The 9,369-nt window shown below is 42.5% G+C and overlaps 1 pseudogene; it reads right to left on the bottom strand.

Annotated features, from left to right (window-relative positions):
* Nucleotides 1-1,489: 1,489 nt before the first annotated feature.
* LOC110284825 (protein ECT2 pseudogene) lies at nucleotides 1,490-4,375 on the bottom strand (annotated as a pseudogene).
* Nucleotides 4,376-9,369: the final 4,994 nt, after the last annotated feature.

The raw sequence follows: 9,369 nt of genomic DNA, 5'->3' as shown, positions 1-9,369 counted from the left end.
GCAAGGCTTTTCTCACAGAGCTATCTCCTCCATCCCGAGAGCCTCATTTTCCCAAGATGTACTGGGAGCTCCTGGGATGAGGAGAACCCACCGCTCAGAATATCACACGGTGCCCGTGCCAGGGAAGCAGGAGCCAGAGACTGTGTCTTGAATTCCTGATTTTTTTTAAACTATTTATTTACAACGTTCTTGCTAATATAACTGCTTTTAAAATATAGCAAAACAAGGTCATTTACTAACCTGTGAAGTGGTACATACATGATATAGAAAAAAATCCAGTCAGTTAAATTATTATAGCAGATTATTGAAAATTATGTAACAAGGAGACCTGTAACACTCCCTGAACGTGTAAGAAATAAAATACTCTTGGCCATAGTAGCCCAGTCATTCTGTATTACTGACTAAAAGAAATATTACAGTAGAAGATAATGGCAGATTCACAACATTTTTGACAATAAATTTCCAATCTTATTTTAATGATATGACCACAATAAAAAGTTCACCACACATTATATCTATGCATTTCACAGGCGATTAGCAAAACTGAAGACAACTTCAGAACTGTACAAAGAACAGAAGCAAGTCTTAACACAGTTTTCCCATGGTCTTATCCTTTGAAATAAATTCAATACAGTAGTCAAAACTAAATCAAGATTTACTAGTGTCTAGAACAAGAAAGTAAATAAAAATAAAAGTCTCTGAAACAATTATAAAGTACATACTAATATCTTTTTTTTTTTTTTTTTTTTTTGAGACAGGGTTTCTCTGTGTAGCCCTGGCTGTCCTGGAACTCACTTTGTAAACCAGGCTGGCCTCGGACTCAGAAATCCACCTGCCTCTGCCTCCCGAGTGCTGGGATTAAAGGCATATGCCACCACACCCAGCTCATATTAATATCCTATCTTCGCAACATATACAATGTTTTGTAATCTTTCTCTTCTTATCTCAATTTGCAGAAGAAAATTCCAAACGATCTTAATTGTATGGTTAATAATGGTGTATCTTTTAAAATTCATGTGTTAGATCTCTTATTTTAAAAGAAAATAAAATGCAAAAGAGCAGTTAAGTACATCAAACAATCCAACTGAACAAGCCTCTAGAATGTAATCAGAGGTTTTTATTCAGCATTGCTGTTCAGTCTCTGCACAAATTGAGATACACAGATATGTACTTCCAAAAATTCAAGATACTATACAGATACACATTAGTATTTTGCACCCACCAATTGTTTACTGTATCAGGGTTACAAAGCTACTGATTATCAGGAATAACTTAAGTCACTGGTCTTCAGATGTGAGATTCAAATAAAGATAAATTACATCAAAATCAGTATTTTTTTTACATAGACCATCTTGAAAAGTGTATTTCAAGAAAATAAAAACAGCATTGGTTAGTGTCTAATCTTCTCTAAAAGTTTACTAAGTGCTAATTCAAAGAACCACGTAAGTCAGCATCTTATTGAAGCATAAGGTCCCATGGGACTTCAGTTTCATATCAAGTGAGTTGTAGATCGACTTAATGTATGACTTCTCCGTTCAAAGAAAGAAGGGAGGCTGGCAAGGGAGGGAGATGGAATACCTGCTAAGGATGATGTGCTGGACAGACGGCTCACAGCAAGTTTTCCACTACTCGGAGGACTCCTTCCCTCTGAGCTAAGGGTGATGAAAGAGCCATCCGTAGGGCTTTCTTGGGAGTTTTGAAAAAAGAGAATCGCCCTTGTAACCTTTTTTGAAGTCTTTTTTTATTGCTCTAGATGCTCGACTCAATGTACTATCCATATCTTTTGTATTTACTTCAAAAGATTCTAGATCAGCCACATAAGATTCTCAGCATCTGCCTTACAAATGGTGTTGACTACATGTCAACACAGCATCTTCAGCCATTTCTCCTTTGGAAGCTCCTCTGACGTCATCTGGAAGCTGAGCAGTACATTGGCCTGTTCTGTTGGTGGCCTCACAAGCAAGGCAAAGGCATTGTGACAATCTTCCGTCTCTCTGATGTCCAGCACCTTCTTAATCTGAGAAAGAGGCATTAGATGAATGTGCTTCAGAGAAGCTGGTGGCCAGGTGCGGTCATGAGGACTTCTAAAAGTGCCAATAACCTTGTGCCATTTTCTTGCTATCTCGAGGCAGTCATTGAAGAGGAAGAGAGTGACTTGCTCTCCTTGGTCGCACCACTCTTTGCACCAGGCTTCGATGAGAAGATAAGAGATTAGCTGGGCATCCATCTACTTCATAAACAACATCAAAAATTTGCTTCTGTGCTTCTGTTTTTCTCTTATCCTCATTGATATGTGTCATTACTTCTTTTAGTGATCCAATAGCTTTTTCTAAAGTGCTTTTGTCTGGATTTTCATCAGCTGTATGTTTTTTAAGATCATTTAAAAGTAAAGCGACACTGGGTAGCCGCTGTACTGGCCGAATGAGAAGTTCCACAAGGCTCTGTTGTCCACATTCTAGTTTAGCTTGATTTATCTTGAGGAAAGCATGAAATCTGGGCTTTTGTTTTTCACATTTCCTTGCTCATTTCAAAGAAGTTTACAAACTGAGGGTAGATTTTTAACCAAGTCTTTTGAATATTTAAGAAAGATGTCACCAATACTTCTGCTCTCATCCCAGTTAGCAATAAGGTCTTCAAGATCATCCTTTATCTTCATATGCACATCAAAGATATCTGGGATGCTCCCAAAAATAGTCTTGATCTCCTCAGGTGCAAGAATAGATCCACCGCGTTGTCCTTCTTCTTCTAAGGGTACCTGAAATAATTGAATGATTGTGGCCAGTATATTGACATAATTGCTCTCAGTCTGGTAGAGCTCTTTCACCACCTGCCACCTAGCTGACTGCTTTGGAGGAACTGGAGTAGAACTTCTAGAAGACTTAGCACAGGACTTCGGTGTTTCTCCATAGTGGATGCTGGACTCCGGTGTGTTGGAGATATCCAGGAGTGATCCAATAGAAAGAGAGTGCTCAGCTGAGGGCTGCTTATGGGGAGGGAAAGGAGAGAGGTCAGTCTCCCTGGAGAGCTGAGCCAGGGTCTCTTTCAATCTCTGTCTCTTGCGGTTGCTGTTTGGAGAAAGCAGAGACCCCGATTTCTTGAGCTCAGGAGTATTAGCCTTTTCATACAAATACATAGTTTCTCCTGCACGAGCATCCATCTGAATGCTTCCCCAGAACCACTCTTGCTTGACAACAAAAAGTTTCTTTGAAGGTTCAAATGGAAGGTCCTTTACTGTATTCTCTTCAACAATAAGGTGAGTGCATCTTTCATCCCCAACTGGTAAATAGCTACCTCCTTGCATTTCAGTCATTTCTTCCATACTATGTTTCTTTTCATCTGAAAATCCCAGGAAACTTAAAATGCAATCTTGGAATGGAGAAACTTTAAATTCATTTCTAAAGTCATCAACTGCTGCACAAAAACACTGTTCCTTGCGTCTTTCCCATGCTTTATAAATCCATTCTGGCCTCATAATTGGAGTGCCCAGGCTCACAGCAACCCTAAATTTTTCTCCTTGTGTACAATTTGCCACCAGATGTGTTACTTTGGAATTACATCCTTTTCAAATAACTCCACCCATATGATAAACCAATGTCACCAATTTGACAAGCTCCTCCTTCTTCCTGAATCCAGTGAAGCAGAGCACCAGGTTCAGCATACAAATACAATACAGCAGCCGGCAGGAAAATGGCAAGGGCTCTCCCCTTTGTGCACAGTTGAGTATAACTGGTGGCCCAACAACCATACAATCAGCCTTGTATAAGTCATTGAAGACAGAATTCTGGAAGTCAGTAACTACAAATATATTCTCAAATTCTGGGGAATCCAAACTTTCAAATTCTTCCATTGAGTTCATCTTTACACAGGGCACTTTCATTTCCATATTAATACTACTTTTTATTAATTTTTCCTCCGATTTTCCAGGACAACTTTCTTTTATCTTTATAACAGGGACTTCCATTATCTTAATAGTCTTTAAGGCCTTTAGAAGTTCTTGTTTCCCAGCATCCTAGACTATTATCACTCTTGCTTCAACCTGAGGCATTTCTTCATCAACATTTGAAGTAGACGCCAAGTACAAGTTTTCCTTGGACGTTTCAGTAACTTTAGAATCAAACACTGAAGAGTCTGCCAAGCTAGTTATCTCAGTAGGAGATGGTAGCACGATATCGTCAGCCATTGTTTGCACTACTTTACGAAGGCACGCTCAGAGATTCTAAAAAGTAACTACTGCGGTGCAGTCCTCGTAGTCCTCCCTTATCATTCTCAAACACTGAGTCTCTTCACAGGTTCCGCCATGGCTCAAGGGATCGGGTGGACTGCCGATTGGTCAATCTCAATGTACCACTTCGGGAGGCGCCGGCTGATTGGCTGTGAGTGTGTTTCAAACCCGGTAAATGGCTGCAGAGTGCGAACGTTGGCAGGGTGCCCAGATGTGGGCTTGTGCGGGCGTGGCTCCGCAGCACCTCTGGATGCAGCAGGTGTTTCTGTGGTTACCACTTGTTTACTCCATAAACAGCCCAGTCCCTGATGAACGGTCTCTCTACCATCACCTCTAACTTCAAGAAAAAGTACCAAGGCCGGGCGTGGTGGCGCACGCCTTTAATCCCAGCACTCGGGAGGCAGAGGCAGGCGGATTTCTGAGTTCAAGGCCAGCCTGGTCTACAAAGTGAGTTCCAGGACAGCCAGGGCTATACAGAGAAACCCTGTCTCGAAAAACCAAAAAAAAAAAAAGAAAGAAAAAGTACCAAGCACCGCAAACCGATCCGCTCTCACTACTAACCAGATTTTATTTTTGAAGACAAGCTTGCATCTGTCTTAGTCACTCTGCTATTGTTGTGAAGAGACGCCATGACCAAGGCAAATCTTAGGAGAGAGGAGGGCTTGCTTACAGTTTCAGAGGGAGAATTCATGGAAATCGTGGTGGGGAACCCAGCAGCATGCAGGAAAGATGCTAGAGCAAGAGTTGAGAACTACATCTTCATCCCTGGGCAGACCGAGTCTGCTCTCTTGATTTTTCAGACACCACTACCACCACCGCGATGGTACAAAGGAGCCAAAGCCTCTAGGCACAGGAGGTCCCTGAGACCGCAGCAACTCATTGTCAGTGGAGCTGCACTGTGGTGGGTTCCAGGGTGGGTGCCTGGCCTTATTGAGTATTCACAAGGCAAGTGGACTGCTGGAGGCAGTCAATGCAGGTTTTTGATAAGAATGAAAAAAAAAAACAAAAAACAAAAAACCCACTGCTTCCAAGTTCAAATGTCCTCATTTAAGTCCATCTAAGCAAAAAGTTACACCAGGGCCCAGAGGCCAGTAGAGGATTCCCAGTCAGACACAAAGGACTCCACCTTCATTATTTGCTAAAGAAAGTGCAGATCACTGCTCTATCTACATCTGAGAGGGAGAAAAGGAAAGAGACAATTAGCAACCATGTGAAGTGTGCCCACAGGTACACATGGGAGAAGAAACTTAATGATTAGAATTCAATATTCTCCACTTGAGCAGCACAAACCAAACACAACCTGCATCTTTCTCAAATTAGCCCCAAAACAAATTCTTCAACATAGTGAAATGACTAGATTTGCTCTAATTGTGCTATAATTATCTAACTGGTATGGTCATTGATGGTCTTTTTAAATTTTATTTATTTATTTATTTTACTTATTTACTTCACATCTTGTTCACTGCCCCTCTCCAGGTTGCTCTCTGCCACAATCCTTCCCGTATCCCTCCCTCCCACTTCTTCTCTGAGTCAGCCGGCCGAGAGTTCCCCTTGGTATCCCCCAACCCTGGGACTCTGCCAGGCTAGGCACTTCCTCTCCCATTGAGGCCAGACAAGACAGCAAAGCTAGAAGAACATATCCCACAATCAGGCAACAGCTTTTGAGATAGCTCCTGCTCCACTTATTCAAGACCCACATGAAGACCAAGCTGCACATCTGCTTCATATGTACAGGGAGGCCTAGGTCTAGCCCATGTATCTTCTTTGCTAGGTGGTTCAGACTCTGAGAGCCCTAAGGGTCCAGGTTAGTTGACTCTGTTAGTCTTCCTGTGGAGTTCCTATCCCCTTCAGGGCCTACAATCCTTCTTCCTATCTTCCATAGAGTCGCCATGCACAACTGTTTGGTTGTGGGTGTCTATATCTGTCCGAGTCAGTTGGTGGGTTGGACCTCTCAGAAGACACCTATGCTAGACTCCTGTCTGCAAGCATAACAGTACCATTGAAAGTGCCAGGGATTGGTGTCTGCCATGGAGTTGAACTCAGTTGGGCCCATTATTGGTTGGCCATTCCCTCAGTCTCTGCTCCATCTCCAATCCCTGCATTTCTTGTTGACAGGATAAGTTTGGGGTTGAAAGTTTTGTGGGTGGGTTGGTGTTCTTATTACTCTACTGGGGTTCCTGCCTGTCCACAAGAGGAAGCCTATCCAGACTCTCTATTCCCAATGCTAGGAGTCACAGCTAAGGGCACCTCCATTGATTCTTGGGCACCTGCCCTATCCCGGGTCTCTGCCTCTTCTTGAAGATGCCCCTACTCCTCCTAACTGCCATCAACTGCAGATTTCCATTCATTCCCATGGCCCTTCACCCATCTCCCATGTCCCTCACCACACCTGACCCTGAGCCCCTCCACACCCCTCCCCATCCCCTCTCCCACCCACTTCCCTCTCTCCATCTGCCTTCCATAACCATTCCATCCCCCCTTCCAAGTGAGACTCAAGCATCCTCAATTGTACCCTCCTTCCTGTCCTGCCTCCTTGGGTCTGTGGGGTGCAGCATGAGCATTCAGTATTTTATGACTAATATCTACTTATAAGTACCTACCATGCATGTCCTTTTGGGCCTGGGTTACCTCACTTAAGAGGATATTCTCTAGTTCCATCCACTTGCCTGCAACATTCATAATGTCTTTGTTTTCTATAGCAGAATCGTATTCCACTGTGTAGATGTACCACATTTTCTTTATCCATTCTTCAGTTGAAGGGCATCTGGATTGTTTCCAGTTTCTGGATATTATGAATAAAGTTGCTATGAACATAGTTGAGCAAATGTCAGACTGTAAAAGTTCTATAAGGCAAAGGATACTGTCAATAAGACAAAATGGCAGCCTACAGATTGAGAAAGGATCTTTACCAACCCTACATTTGACAGAGAATTAATATCCAAAATTTATAAAGCACTCAAGAAAGTAAACACCCAACAAACCAAAAAACCCAATTAAAAAGTGGGGCACAGAGTTAAACAGAGAATTCTCAACAGAGGAATCTTGAACAGCCGAGAAGCGCGTAAAGACTGCTGAAATGGAATTCCCGATGAATTTTGAGCTGCCACGTTGGTACCAGGAGTTGAACCTGGGTCCCATGGAAGAGCAGCCAGTGCTCTTAAACTTCGAGCCCTGTTTTCAATCTTCCCAATTTGCTCTTTATTTAAGAGTTTTGTAAGAAGTCCATGGCTCAAGAATCTTGAGGAGAAGGCTGTCTCCTCCCATCATACTGCCCTTCCTGGATGAACACTGCCCTGAATTTCCACAGAGGGACAGAAACATTTGCTTGATAGTTCCAGGGAGCAGTCAGGGCACCAAATCAGAGGACTTAAGCAAGCTGCTTTATCCATTTGGTACCATAGAAGCAGGGCCTAGGGCCAAAGAGCCAGCACAATGGTGTCCACAAAACCACATAAGATAAACAAAGGCATGAAAAATAGCTTTAAACTGAAAATAGAGCTACAGTTGTAAAGTCAGCGCATGTCTAACTAAATGTTGTACCAAATATCATATGATAGGCTCATCACCAAATTTAATATTCATAAATATTTTTGCACTCAAAAAATCCACAGATCAGTTTTATTCTCACTTTTCAGGCAATTGCAAGTAAACTGCTTATGAAGAAAGGTAGAACAGATTTTTTTTTAAATTGCAGCCAGATAGTCCCAAAGCAGAATTATGAAAACACATCAAATATTTTATGAGGGGGTAAAAACTACACTTGCATCATGTGGAATGTCTGGATTTAAAAAAAAAAAATAGCTGATAGGGTGTGCGGTGGGAATAGAAGTTAAGAGCAGATCCGCCAGCAAAAGTGCTAAGCCCTGATGACCAAAATTATAACTTGTGCTCTTGCCTCCCACACGCAGCAAGGCTTCCAGACAAGGATGCTGAACGTTTTGACTTTATGACGTGCTGCAGGGTCTATAAGTCTGTAGGGCTGCATGCATAGCCACTGTGAGTGTTTGAATAGATACGACCCCCATAGATTCATGCGGTTGAATGCTTGGCTCATGGAGAGCAGCATTATTAGTAGGTGTGGCCTTGTTAGAGTAGGTGTAGCCTTGGTGGTGGAAGTGTGTCACCATGGAGGCTGGCTTTGAGGTCTCCTATGCTCAAACTTCACCCCATATGAGAGTCCAGACCCCTTCTACTGCCTGAGGATCAAGAAGTAGAACTGCCAGCTCCTTCTCCAGCACCAAGTCTGCCTGCACACTGCCATGTTTTCCACCAGGATGGTAATGGACCGAACCTCTGAAATTGTAAGTCAAATGTATAAGTCTGATGTAAGTCCCATTATAAGAATTGCCATGTTCATGGTGTCTTTCCACAGCAAGAAAGTCCTAACTAAGATAGCCATCCTGGGATAATAGTTTCCTTTACGTTGCTGTCATAAAAATACCCCTACAAAGAGCAAAACATGTTGCGGGGTGTCAACCAGAAAAGATTGCTGGGACACAAGTTTAAGCCAATAGAAAGTCTTCATCATCCAGCCAGCAACTATATTGTGTATTCAGGATCCCATGTCACACCAGACCTTTCTCAGGGTCAGCTTTTAAGCATACACACACACACACCAAAAAAAAAAAACCATGTCTGGGTTGACATACTTCAGTTAACAAGAACAGTTAGCCAGATGCAGTACTACAGAAGCTAAAAAAGCAAGGTTAGTAAACTTAGAGTCGTTCCCAGAACTACCGACTTTGATGGATTAGGTCTTTGGTTTTATTTTGGCAGGTGGTGCTGCCTGTGTGCTGAGTTTTACGGCCTGAATGGTACTTCCACCATGGAGTCAGTTGTGCTAAGGTCTGGGGGGCTGTTACATTCCCCAGGTTACATTCCCCAGTGGTCTTAGTGAATGACTCAAACCATGACTCATCCTTTACATAATTGGTCAAATAGTGTGAGATTCAGGGCCCCACCATTAATCAAACAGAATGAGAATCAAAGGCCCAGCCAGTGCTGATAGCAGAGTTTCCAGGGGGCCAAGAGAGCAGAGACTGGCATCAATTATCTGATTCATGTCTTTATCTCTTTCTCTTTTTGAGGTTTTGCCCAACTATGACAATATTTTCTCTAACTATTCCTGATCAATTAATATAGAAACA

Source organism: Mus caroli, unplaced genomic scaffold (genome assembly GCF_978045245.1).
Source record: "Mus caroli unplaced genomic scaffold, Mus_caroli_1 scaffold_19, whole genome shotgun sequence".
In the NCBI taxonomy this organism is placed as follows: Eukaryota; Metazoa; Chordata; class Mammalia; order Rodentia; family Muridae; genus Mus; species Mus caroli.
This window is presented reverse-complemented; position numbering and strand designations above follow the sequence as displayed.